The sequence below is a fragment of the Tupaia chinensis genome, unplaced genomic scaffold, assembly GCF_000334495.1.
Source record: "Tupaia chinensis unplaced genomic scaffold, TupChi_1.0 Scaffold000052_1, whole genome shotgun sequence".
NCBI classification, from domain to species: domain Eukaryota; kingdom Metazoa; phylum Chordata; class Mammalia; order Scandentia; family Tupaiidae; genus Tupaia; species Tupaia belangeri.
In genome coordinates this window covers 1,197,257-1,210,484 of record NW_006159510.1, presented here as the reverse complement: position 1 = coordinate 1,210,484, position 13,228 = coordinate 1,197,257, and the positions used below count along the sequence as shown (strand labels likewise).

The following is a 13,228-nucleotide window of genomic DNA, read 5'->3' as shown; positions in this document are numbered from 1 at the left end:
CACTAGTGTCTCCATGAAGCTGTAACCACATACTAAATGTGCTTCTCTCGTTATCCTAGGAGTTTCAGCAGAAGCTCCCAAGTCCTCTACCACCACTGACACCACCACAGTCACCACCACCACTAACAACAACAAGAATATCAACAAAAACATCAACAGTACATTACAAGTACCACGAAATTATACAGTCTAAAATTGACTTCAGGACTACCTTCTTAGGATACGGTGAACAGAGTTGCCACATCATAGAATTCTGTGTTTTGTGTGGCAAGGTTATGACATAAACAATGAGAGTTAAAGAGACCTTCAGAAATAGCCATCAGCATGCTTTATATCACATGTTGGAGGAGGAAAGATTTGTGTCCTCTTTGCCTTATGATAAGTAAAGGAAACTTGAGGAAAAACAGTTAACGATTTTTAGATATGTCTCCTAGGATTTGAGGAAGATAGTGATTAATATTTGACTTATGTTGAAAAATGATAAACGCACATCCTGGCTTGATTTGTCAAACAGAGAGGGGGCATAGGCTATCTATCTACTAACAACAGGATCAAAGCATACAATCTGGAGATTGGAAGTAGATTTCCTATAAGAGAGTGAGGCTCCCTTATTTGAGAGAGAATGAGAGAATCTACCCAAGAGGCCTGTCTGCTAGGAAAGATCCCCATAAAAGGAGATTCCATGCACCATAGGACCTTACAACAGGAGAAAGAGGAAAGTGTTAAGAGCAATTGAGAGCAGCCAGACCCAGAGAAATAGGTAGCACTGTGGACTGCTATCAGATGTTCCTGAAGAGAGTTTCCAGGAAATCACAAACATCAGACAGGTAGGACCAGCAGGTGTACATGAGTTACCCTCAGAGGGCCATCACTATGTGTGACTGTCCAGCCTTGGAAGACCACACCTATCACCGCAGTCATATTCTCCTCAAACAGCTAACTCTAGAGCTCTAAGGAGGAGAAGTTGATTCCACCACTTGAACTGGAGAAAAGTAGACATTCTGGATTAGAAAATGGTCTGAGATAGTAATAGTAGCCTATATGAGCAGAGAAGGTATGGCACCTGGTGAAATTTCAATACTGAGGATGAAATGTTGGTAGAATAACAGTCAACTGCTTTTCCATTGCATCCTGCTGGGTCTGATTTATTGAATGCCCCAAGTGGATTGTGTCTTCTCCGAGAACTGTTCTGTAGAAGTAAGTACCTTTATTCCCCTTGTAGGTGGTTGGAAGAACTTTGGTGAAAGAGAACTGGATGGTCTATGCAGTATGAGGACCAGGTATAGAATGGGTTCCCAGTTTCTGCCAAGTCTGTCAAGCACAGACCTAGGACTGGTGCTCATGTGTCTTAAGTCTAACCAGAGCAATCTTTACTCATCCTTTCATCTCCTCTTCTCATTCTTCCATCTTTTCTTCCCTCCACTACACACATACACACGCACGCACACACGCAAACACAGACAGACATATATGCCACAGGAAGGATTATAAGTTAAGCATTATTAGCCATTTAGTTCTGTGTATGGACTTTTTAAAAGATTTTTCTGTCCTCTCTAACTGGGACAGAAAGTGAAAAGAATGATAATTTCTTGTACTTAAACTAGGGTAGGGTTGTACTATCTAACAGGGAAAGGTACAAGTGGATTCAAATGACAGATGTGGGCCAGGGGCCCACAACCAATGGTCAAAAGGCCAGATCCAGCGTGTGTGTGTGTGTATAGCAGCTTATGTGGTGTCATTGGCTTATGTGGTGTCTATCTATGGCTGTTTCTGTGACAGCTGTGAGGTGAGTAGCTGCAACAGAGACAGTATAGTTCCAGAATATTGAACTATTAACTCTCTGGCCCTTACACTAGAAGTTTGCCAATCCCAGTTACAAGACAACGGATGAACACCAAGAAGGAGGCCAAATTCCAAATTCTGTTCCTCAACTTCCTGTGGGTAAGATCTAAGAGATATAGTCACTAGGAACATTAGTCTTCTTGCCTGCTTTTTTCTTCCACTTATAAATGTAGCCATTCAATCATATGCATGTGTTCTGAAATCTAAAGAGTCCCTTAAAGTTAGATGCCATATATCTGACCTCAATTTTGGATCTTTGAATTGACCTGAATAAAACAGGTGTACACACATAACTGGGATCCAGAGGGCTGAGGAAAGGGGAATAGAGCAGGATGAGGCACTGTGCAGAGAGTTTCCCCTCTCTTTCTCACAAGCATGTGCTTGCTATCATTAAAGAGAGAATTAGAGAGACCAACAGATGGCATATTGGTTATGTCACTGGACTCCCAGATAGTTAACCATGGTTTGAATCCCAGACCTGGTGGCTTAAACTCATGCTGAGTGTGTGTGTGTGTGTGTGTGTGTGTGTGTGTGTGTATGTGCACGTGCATGCACACACACATCCCCAAAATCCCAAGAAGAGAATGGAGGAGAAAAGACTGTGGTGTGGCCATTCGCTCTGGGGGGTTATTTCTCACTTTCTCTCTCTCTGTCTCTCTCTCTCTAGCTAGTGTACACGCCTCATAGCAAAAAATCTCTCAAAAAAAAAAAGAAGAAAATTAGAAGCCATGTATAAAAGCAAATAATGACTAAATGACTAAAACATAGATGACATTGTCAATGGCTCAATATAAGTTTTCAAAAATGTAAAGGAATTTCTTCAAGGTAAATTTGTCAAGTGTCGCAACTCATAAGAGAGTAAGCCTTTTGCTTATTGGCACTAGAGGTCAGAGATGTGATTTTAATGATATTAACAAAGCATCCCGACTTTCAATATGGAGCATTTAAGAATAGGGGTCACCCATTTTATCCTGTGCTAACTGAATAAACTAGAATGTAATCCAAGAATATCATGCCCTAGATGAAGGTGACAAATATTAAAATTACATTGGAACAGATGGAGCAAATATGCCTATGAATGGATGTGAAATTGATTCGGGAGCTTTTCTATTATTTTATCATCGTTATTCAAAATATATCTGCGAGGATCTTTTTTTCTTATTATTCATATGTAACTTCTAAAAATAGACATATGTCATAGATGAGCCTGAAGGACATTATGTTAAGTGAAATGAGCCAGGAAGAGAAAGACAAATACCACATGATCTTATTCATATGTGGAATCTAAGAAAGTTGATCTCATAGAAATGGAGAGTAGAATTGTAGCTACAAGAGGCTATAAAGGGTAGTGAGGATTTGGTCACCAGATTCAAAGTTACAGTTAGATATGAGGAATAAGTTCTAGTGTTCCATCGTATAGTAGGGTGACCATAGTTAACAATAATGTACTGGGATCAGCAGATAGGATAATGGTTACATTGCTGGACTCCCACATAGTCAACTGTGGTTCGAGTCCCAGACCGGGCAGCATAAAACTCACACTGGGCATGTGTGCACGTGTGCCCTAAATCTCAAAAGAATGGAGGAGAAGGGATTGCTACATGCCCATCTTCCCAGGAGGTAATTTCTTGCTTTACGTCTTTCAGGCAAGTGCATGTGCCTTATAGCAAAAATATCTCTCAAAAAAAATTAAAAAATAATGTACCATATACCTGAAAATAGCTAAGAGGAAAGGATACAGAAAGTCTTTACCACAGGGAAATGATAAGCATCTGAGGTGATAGATATGCTGTTTGATACCCTGATTTGATTATTCCAGGTTCTATAGGTGTGTTGAAACATCACACTATACCTTGTAAATATGTGCAAGTATGTGTCAATTAAAAAGGACAGATGTGCACAAATGCACCCATGTAACATATTTTTACCAAATTTTAAGTGCAGGATGAAGTGATTCCATAGGATCATAGAAAGGACTTTTAGGAATTCAGGGGGGAGCATTAACACTGGAAGAAAATCTCTGATGGGCAAGGCCAGGCATAGAATCTGTGGGATCCAGAACAACATGAAAATGGGGGTGTCTTTGTAAAGAAATTACTCAGTGTCAAGACGGTGATAGCAGAGCATACCACTAAGTTCACGGCACACGCCTATGCAGCCAGCACTGCCTGGGAGCACCTTTCTGCTCTGCTTTCTTCCAGATATGTAATACAAATGGACCCTAACAGTGGAGATGATTTCAAGTAACAGTGGCGGAAAGCTATTCGATGCCATGACTGAATCATGATGCAAATAAGATGGCTGAGGAAAGGACGTTTTAAAGTGAGTGCCCCCCCCCTTTCTTTTCTTGGGCAACACAACTTATTTTTTGTGTTCTTCCAGGATCCTTAATTGTAAAGACCTTCTGGTGGCACCGATAACCCACGTCTTTCCATCTGGCTATGCAGCTTCTATCATTAGCTGAAAATCATTTAAAAACATTTAAAAAAGCATCATTTTCTCACTCACACAGGAAGAAGTAATAGGTAGGTGAGGGATATCATACAGAATGACAATTTTAGGACCAGTGTTCTCACAGAACAGGGGGTTTGGGAAGCATTTCTAATTCTATCAAAGGACAGCAAGTCAGTGCCTATCAGGGTTATCAGGGTTATCCCAAGAGCCACACCTGTCAAATACCTTTTTGCAGGAAGTGGAACAAAATAGAAGCCCACTAGGAGGAGGAAGAAATTTCCAAAAACAAAAACATAAACAAAAACAAAAACAAAACAAAAAACAAAGGCTCTTGGTGGCTTGGATATTACATTTCACTTTGATATAGGATTTTCCAGCTCACCAGGAAAATGGCATCATTGTTCTGTTCTTGATGGCAGGGTGGTAAGCTGTGGCTGCCTAAGCAGTGATATCACAGTGAGGTCACCCCAGACAGCCATAGGAACAGAAGCAGGGGCCAAGGGACAACAGGAAAGGCCCCAGCCAAGAGGAAACAATTGTCTAATACAGAAAACTCATTTTTCAGAGAGTGTGTAGAGCGTCCATGTCAAAATGGCTCATTTCATAGGAGTTGGACATCTTAATTCAAACGTGTGTGTGAGCATTGTGTGTTCCTCACACCCTTCCCCCATTGCTCAGCCACTATCTCCTGTCTATCAGGCCAAGGCAGGGCAAAGGTCAACAAGAGGAAATGAGTCTTTATTGAAATGCACAAAGTGGCCCTGCTTCGCCTCCTCCAGCTGCAAAGCCTGCCCTTCCCAAGAGAGGTCCTATTCCACAGCAGTAATCTTGGGGCCAAGTGTTGTGTCCTCCAGAGACACAGTGAGCAGTCACCATGGGAGATTGCGAGTTAGGTGCAGATTTTATGGCCTGTCTCAGCGGTCATCCTCCAGTATGTCCTTCTAATACATGAGTTGACTCACTGATTTTGAGCATCACTTTCATCTTTTGTAAAATAGGGATCAATGTAGATTCCTCCAGAACCTGCTACATCATTTACAGGGCCCAGTGCAAAATAAAAATTAGAGTCTCTGGGCCAGACTGTGGAGCAGGAGTAAAATATAATGCTCTGTGAAGCAATCCCACATGAGGAATTTTCCTGTTCAAGTCTGAAGACCTCCCTGAGTAGCTGGGGTTTACACAGTCCATGCTCCAGGGCTGACTGAAGCTGGAGATGAGTGCCAGGATCTTGTTAGAGGTGCTCTTTCTCTCTCTCTCTGTCCCTCTCTCTTATGGAGGAAATAAGTAAATAAATTAAAAAAATTAAACACCGTGCAGGGTCCTATGTACAAAAAAGATTAAGCATTTCAAGGCAATGGCAAGAGGGCCTTGAATAACCCAGTACAAGATCCTTCTAAAGTTGGGTCCCTGTGCCACTGCCCAGATGGCTCATCTATACGTTCTGCCCAGTGTGCTTCCCGACATTGTTAGGAAGATCAAAAACATGAAATCAGAGCCGTGCCTGGCTCAGGATAGATCCTCAGAGAATGCTTGTTCAAATGGAACAGATGGCGAGGAAGGAAGGAAAGGTATTTGTGTAAAAATGGTCTAAATCAAGACACAGAGCCCATGTGTGAAAAGAATGGCTTGTTAAGAAGTCATTATTTAGAAACAATTGGATTATAACATAAGAGGAAAATGAAGTGTAGATATGATTTTTATTTAACTCCTCTCCACCAATAAGAAAATGTGATAGAATATGGATTTTGTCACCCCTGCCCTGGTCCAAAGGAGGTGTTTGATTAGATCCAATGTGGCTGAAAATCAGACGATCAAAGTAACATCTGTGAAGAGAGATCTGTGAACCCCACTTAGAAAACACTGATCTGATCTTTTATGAAAAGAAGGATTTCAGAAATCATAGTCCAATTGGGTGCTGATGGATTCCAAGTTAATATTTTTACCCTAATTCCATACATGAAAATTCATGAGTGACTTCAGACATCTTGAAACAAATAATTTTTCCATACATATTATGACTTAGAACATGAAACTAAGAGAATGTCATAAAGAACATGGTTCTTTTCTATTTCCTTAAAAGGTCTTCTATGTAACCCAAGCTTCTCTACAGAAACCTTATATGGATCTATCATGCTCCCTGAAAATGTTTAGACAGTATTTTTAGCCTATAACTTCTGAAAACTTCCATACATTTCCTTCCCATGGTATAAAAGTACTTCCTTTCATCTACCCTAAAATTACTCTGTTCAAACTTCAAAGACAGCCCTACAGTCCAAATACCCTGGGATTTGTCTAACAGGTCCATGATCCTGTTAGCAACGCCTTTCATGAATATATAAACTTTGATCATTTCTTCTCCTCAGTCTTCATCTTTCAGACAAAAGAGTCCTAAATTTTTAGTCAGTTCTCACACAAAAGACATCATCCATTTCATCATAACATTTGCTCTTCCATCCCTTCAATATTGCAATAAATGATCTATGTCCATATGATCAAGAGTAGATATCTCACACACACATACACACACACACAACACACACACACTATTCCATGTACAGACTCCATGTAAATTTTTGAAGAGCAGTAAAATATTTTGTTTATGTTTTTAAACACCAGGTTAGGTCATTCTAAAAACCGTCGACCTTTTTCCTGAAGTAGTAGCACATTAAGTTATTTTCTTAACGGTGTGCTATCCAAGTCTTGGACTCATCATTTTAAGACCACAGTTTAGATGACTTTTTCCAAGAACTTCCTTCTACCTGACCACACTAAAAGCATGGGTCTTTTCTTCTACTTATTCATGCCAGCAAAATTAGTCCCAGTAATTTATAATAGCACTGATATTATATCCAGCAGATTAAAAATACAAATACTTTCACAAAGACAGAGTGGGAAGAAACATTATTTAATTTTTGAAACTACCAAACGTCTATTATTTCGAAAGCACACAGTTCTGGACCCTGAGATGTAATGTGAAGATTGAAATAAATATTAATATGAAACCTGTGTTTCATCTGGCCTTATAATTTTTTTAATAAAACTTAGTAAGTATAACACAAATTTTATAGGCACTTACTTCTGCCTATTCATAGAAGAAATTGAACACTTTGATGCTTTCTGTAAGCCTCAAATGCTATATCATATATGACCACAAAAGAATCTCCTCTGTGTAGCTAATTTTGTGACTCTATGAAACATTAGGGATCTGGCAAAGTCAAAATAAATGTTAATCATGGACAAAATGGTAGGGAGAAAATATCTTCTTTGCACTATAATCATTTCGGAGGGTTCTAAGTTAGATACTTGTGCCCTAATCTCTTCATAGAGTGTTCATTCTGTTTTATACATGTTCTTTTGACTTTTCACTTACAGTCTATACCCCTCATAAAATTCAGTGAACAAATATTCAGGATTATTACCATAGCCTTCTTGGGAAGTGTCTTTGTCACTAGATTATGCCTCTTTCTATCCATGGAGGTTTCAGGGCTCAGGTATGTGCAAATAGACTTAAACACCAGCAGTTGGCACTCCCTTGGCTAAAGCTCAAATTCCTGCCCAAGCTAGAGTGTACAGTCCAGGAACAGACGATGGGATCAGGGAGATACTTCTCAGTAAACGTAACTCAGTAGTTTCTTGTTTGTTTGTTTTTTAGCAGTTTCAAGGAGATGAAATCAAGCTTTCACCCACATGAGTAGTTATAAAAGGTCTTTTTTTTTTTCACAACCATTCTTTAAGAAAATAGTCATATTAGCAATTCATTATTGCTCAGGGGACCAGATATTTAGATTTACCAACTATACATTTTAGCTGAAGGTTGCAGTATTGTCTTGAGTTCCCTCTGAAGGTCTGTAGAGGGAAATGTCAGTGGCTGGTGTTGTGTTTAGACCTAGTCTGTTCATGACAGGAACCTTCTGGGTATTGCACGCCATGCTCTCTAACATGTCTGCTAGAGCGCACTTACTGGATCTAAGAATGGAGTTCTTTTTTTTTTTATCAGTGAGTTCCCAGGCAAAAGTTATAGTAAAGTAAATATAGGCTCTGACCTAAGTCCTCAGATACCTGGTGGACTTTGAATATTTTTCTGAAAACATTGCTCCTATGACTGACAAGTCAGCACAGGCAAAGTTACTCTCTGAAACAAGGGGCTGAACCTTACATTCCACAGACCTGCATTGAATTCTGGACAACCAATTTTCCAGCAGCTATTTCACATCTCTCAACCACCCCATCAGCAAAATAGGCACTAATTCCTTTCTTTCCTTCCTTACCCCCAAGTTTTTAAGGAAAAAAAATAAAATAACAAATGTAAAAGTCCTTAAGAAGCTATGAAACTTAAAATTAATCAAACTAAAATGATCAGTATAAACAATTACTCAAAAATGAAGCACCTGTTGATGTTCATCAAAGACATGAAGGAAAGAAATGGAAAGAAGTTCTTGATGTATTTTTGATATCATCTACTATTTCATACAACTAGAGAAGCAAGCAAATAACACTCAGCTGTCCTAAATAATATCTAAAGTCCAAAAATATGTAGAGGTACACACTGACATGTTAGTACTTCTCAATTCATATTAGAGTTTCTCACTAATTTGTCTATTATTTTCTGTTTATCCAAATTCTGATATCCAAATAAGAATTTTGTTTTAAATAATTAATCAGTTTGCTGTCATTTCTATTCTATACTATCATATTTATTTTCAGGCAAGCTTTTAAGAAAATAAAAATAGGGACGAGCAGATGGCATAATGGTTACTTCGCTGGACTCCCACATAGTTGGCCACAGTTGGAGTCCTGGACCCAGAAGCTTAAACTCACACCAGGTGCATGTGCATGTGTGCCCAAAATCCTGAGAGGAGAATGAAAGAGAAGGGTTTGCTGCCTGACCATCCCCCTGGGGGAGAATGATATCTTAATTTCTGTCTCTCTGTCTCTCCAGTGAACACATATGTCCTACAGCAAAAATCTCTCTCTAAAATAAAAAAGAAAGAAAGAAAGGAAAATAAAAATAGACTAAATAAGAACAAAGAACATGATAGGGTTCAAAATGAAAACAATTAAAAGGGGCTTGATTTCAAAGTATTTTAGTTGTAGACAGGTAATCTTATAGGAAGTTTAGATATTCCACACAGAATGTATAGTAAGAAAAATAAGTTGGATAAAAGATTCATTTACAGTATTTATTCATTCATCCATTCATCAAATACATGTCAATACCTACTAGATGACAGAAGCTGGGTTTAACATAAAGTGGTTTTTTGCAAAACTCATGTCTAATAGAGAAGAGAAAAATAATATCAAAGTCACATGAATAAGATGCTACAAAAAGTGTTCTTTCTATCGTTTTGGCTCTCTGAGTAGCACCGTGGTGACTAGCAAGAACAAGCACCTTAAAAATGTGGCAAAAACAGAACAAAAAAAGGAACGGTTGATCCATTTTCTAAAAACGATTGGTATGATGTGAAAGCACTTGCTATGTTCAACATAAGAAATATTGGGAAAACACTAGTTACCAGGACACAAGGAACCAAAGTTGCATCTGACTGTTTTAAGGGATGTGTGTTCGAAGTGAGCCATGCAGATGTGAAGAATGACAGAGTCACAATTAGGAAATTCAAGCTAATCACTAAGGAAATACAAAAAAAAAAAAAAATTGCCTAACTTCCATGTCAGAGATTTTACCTGTGAAAAAATGTGTCCCATGTTAAAAAAAAAAAAAATGGCAGATTACGATTGACACTTATGTTGATGTAAAGACTACCAATGGTTATTTGCTTCATCTCTTCTGTGTTGGGTTTACTAAAAAACATGCAATAATCAGATACAGAAGACTTTTATGCTCAGTATTAGCAGGTTCGCCAAATCTGGAAGAAGATGACAGAAATCATGACCCACAAGGTGCAAACAAATTACTTGAAAGAAGTGGACAACATACTGATTCCAGACAGCATTGTAAAAGACATGAAAAAAGCTTACCATTCTATCCTCTTGATGATGTTTTTGTCAGAGAAGTAAAAACACTGGCCCAGGGGTTGGCATGGTTGTTGAGGTACTAGACTCCCACATGGCCCACTACAATTTGAGTCTGGACCCAGTCAAATTAAATAATAATAATAATAAATAAACTTAAATAACTTTAAAATAAGAAGAGTAGAAAGGCTGAAGAAGTCCAAGTTTGAATTGGGAAAACTCATGAGGCTACATGATGAAGGTAGTTACTCTGGAAAAGCTATTGGGGATGAGATACATGCTAAAGTTGAATGAGCTGATGGAAATAAACCACCAGTCCAAGAATCTGTGTAAAACTTAGACTTTTATAAGAAACAAATAAAAAGTTATATTTGTAAAAAAAAATAAAAAATAAAAATTCACAGCTCTTACAACGTAATTTTTCTTGGGCACTGAAAGGGAATATGTGTTTAAGAATGTACTTGATAGTCCCAACTCTAGGAAAGTCCAACAAATGGTGACTATTTGTTGAAATTCTACTTATATAACTTTTTTTTTGAGAAATATAGAAAAAACTTAGAGACTGTGACATGTGTGTTAAGATATTATTTAACCTAGCTATTAAAGATAGACAATTTGCAATAATATCTGCTTCTATTAAAATAAAAAATAGATAATATTTATTTTGACTCAGAAGGAAAAAGAATTAATAGAATGTGAAGGTAGCGTTAAATCTGATTCAGATTCTAGTCTTATGACTATTTTTTCAAGTAGTTACATTTAATTGATTTAGTTGTTTTGATAAGGATAAAGGTAATTCTAAGGTAAGTTGGTATTATTGGAAATGGAGAATTTGAAGAAGAAATTTTTTTTTCTGGCAATATGGTAGTGCACACAGACTTGTGTAGGGACATAAATTCAATAAGTCTGTGATATAAGATATCAACTTGGAGTCAGACTTGAGGAATTAACCTCAATGTATTGCCATTAAAATTTTTTTAAAGAGCTGTTTATTCAATTTATTAATTTATTTACTTTAATTTGATGAGAGAGAGAGAAAAAATGAGAAAGCAAGCCACCAGGTCCAGGACTTGAACTTTAGTCCACCATGTAGGAATGTCCAGCACCTTAATCACCCCACCACCTGCTGACATCTTGCCAATGTTTTTAAAAGACTTTGGTTTTAAAGTTTATGTATTTGTTTCTTCCCTGAGGCATGAGGATAGAGACAGAGGGAAAGTCACTTTTAAAATTTCACTCAATTATTGTTATATCATGTAGGTACAATATCAAAAGGTTTCAAATTCATTAGGGAAAAGCATGGTGAAAAAGAATCCTAGGATTTTTAAATATCCTTTATTTTATTCAATATATGAAACAGAAGCCTTTGGGGATATAATTGGAAATTGGAAATCAAAGTACATCACAGAATTCATAAGAATGAAGTATAGTTTTATAGATTTTTTTTTTTACTTTGCAAGTTTCCTTTTCTAACCAGGCTGGCATTCATTGTTTTGACATCTCTCCTGAATGATATTTTGCCTTTTTCTAGTGATACGATTGAAAAAGTGATGCAAGAGAACCTTGACAAATTGTAATATTAACCTTACTTCTAATTTTTGTTAATAATCTATGCTATGGGCAAAATAGAATAATAGATTAAAAAAAAAAATAAGTTAATAAATACAGTACTTATTTTTCAGTAAAAAGTAAAGTTGATGATATGTTTATTCAACCCACATAAATTCAACTTCATGAGAGAGAGTACAAGAAATAAAAGGAAGGGAGGAGAAATAAAGAGGAAAGAGAGGCAGGGAGAGAGATCAATACATACGATTAGTCAATCTGGCCAATTCTCTCTACCATTCCATTCTGTAAGATTTTGCCTGAGTGAGTGAAACATGAAGTATTCTTGGTATCTATGTGGTATCTCATCGGTTTCAGTTTTAATGTGCTTCTCAAAGTGAAAGAATGTTACTGTGTTCATAGTGTCTTTGAGGACTGAAGTCCTGTTTTGTTTTTGTCTCTGTTCCATCTCACATAGCTCTATTTTCTAAACACCTCTGGTGCTCAGCCAATGTTGGAACATGCAGCCTGTTCAAACATGGGAGAGACAACGGCCATGTCAGAGTAATCAGAAGACTGGCTGTACATTGGTCCCAATGCGGATCTCTCATTGAGAACTCATATATACAGCTCCTTTGTGTGTTGGCCTTAGATGGTAACTGTATAAAAACAAACAAAAAATAAGAAGAAGACCTTTCCAGGTAAACTATGACTATTGGAAATGGGGTTTCATACAATGAATCTGTTTCACCAACAGGGACATCACTTATGTATGTTTTGTTCTTAACATGTCAGAACTGACGATATTCTGTCAAAATCTACATTGGTTTGATTTATCCATAGTACACATTGGTCCAAAAGTAATGATAGGTTTTGGATCTTGACTGATTAACTCTTAATGAACATTCCAAAACATTATATTTTTCAAACATTTTGCTTCCACTTTGCTTCCCAAGTTGTGCTAGTTGTTACTCCTTAATCATAAATGCAGATAACTTCTCCATGGATAACTAATTGCTTTAGAAAGGCCTACACTAGAAAAGCGAGTAGAGTCTAAAAGTAAATAACACTCAGACTTCAGCAAAGGCAGAGACTGAGCTAAACTTCCGAAACATGGCTTCCTACCTTTCCTCTCTCCACCTCTACCCTGCTCTAACCTGTGATTCACATTCTTTTCCCAGAATGGTTTGTTTGCATGGTAGAAAGCCTGCCTTCAGGCTCTTCTTTTTTTACTTAACTTTATTTATTGTGAGAGAGAGAAAACAAGAGGTTCAGGGGCATTCTCCAAAGGGTTCTTGGGCTGCGTTCCATCCTCAGCTTCAGCTGGCCCTGGATTGTGGACACATACACACCTAGCAAGTTCAGAATGGACTTGAACCTGGGACCTTCCATGTGTGTCAATCTTACAGAGGATTAC

The 13,228-nt window shown here is 37.7% G+C and overlaps 1 long non-coding RNA gene across 1 annotated transcript in view; it reads left to right on the top strand.

The window, feature by feature from the left end:
- Positions 1–307: 307 nt before the first annotated feature.
- The window catches only part of LOC106735911 (uncharacterized), a 21,277-nt gene continuing 8,356 nt past the window's right edge, over positions 308–13,228 (top strand). The window contains exons 1-2 of the long non-coding RNA XR_001371092.1: positions 308–1,197; positions 4,044–4,164. This is a non-coding gene — a long non-coding RNA (uncharacterized LOC106735911). The remainder of the gene's footprint in view (positions 1,198–4,043; positions 4,165–13,228) is intronic.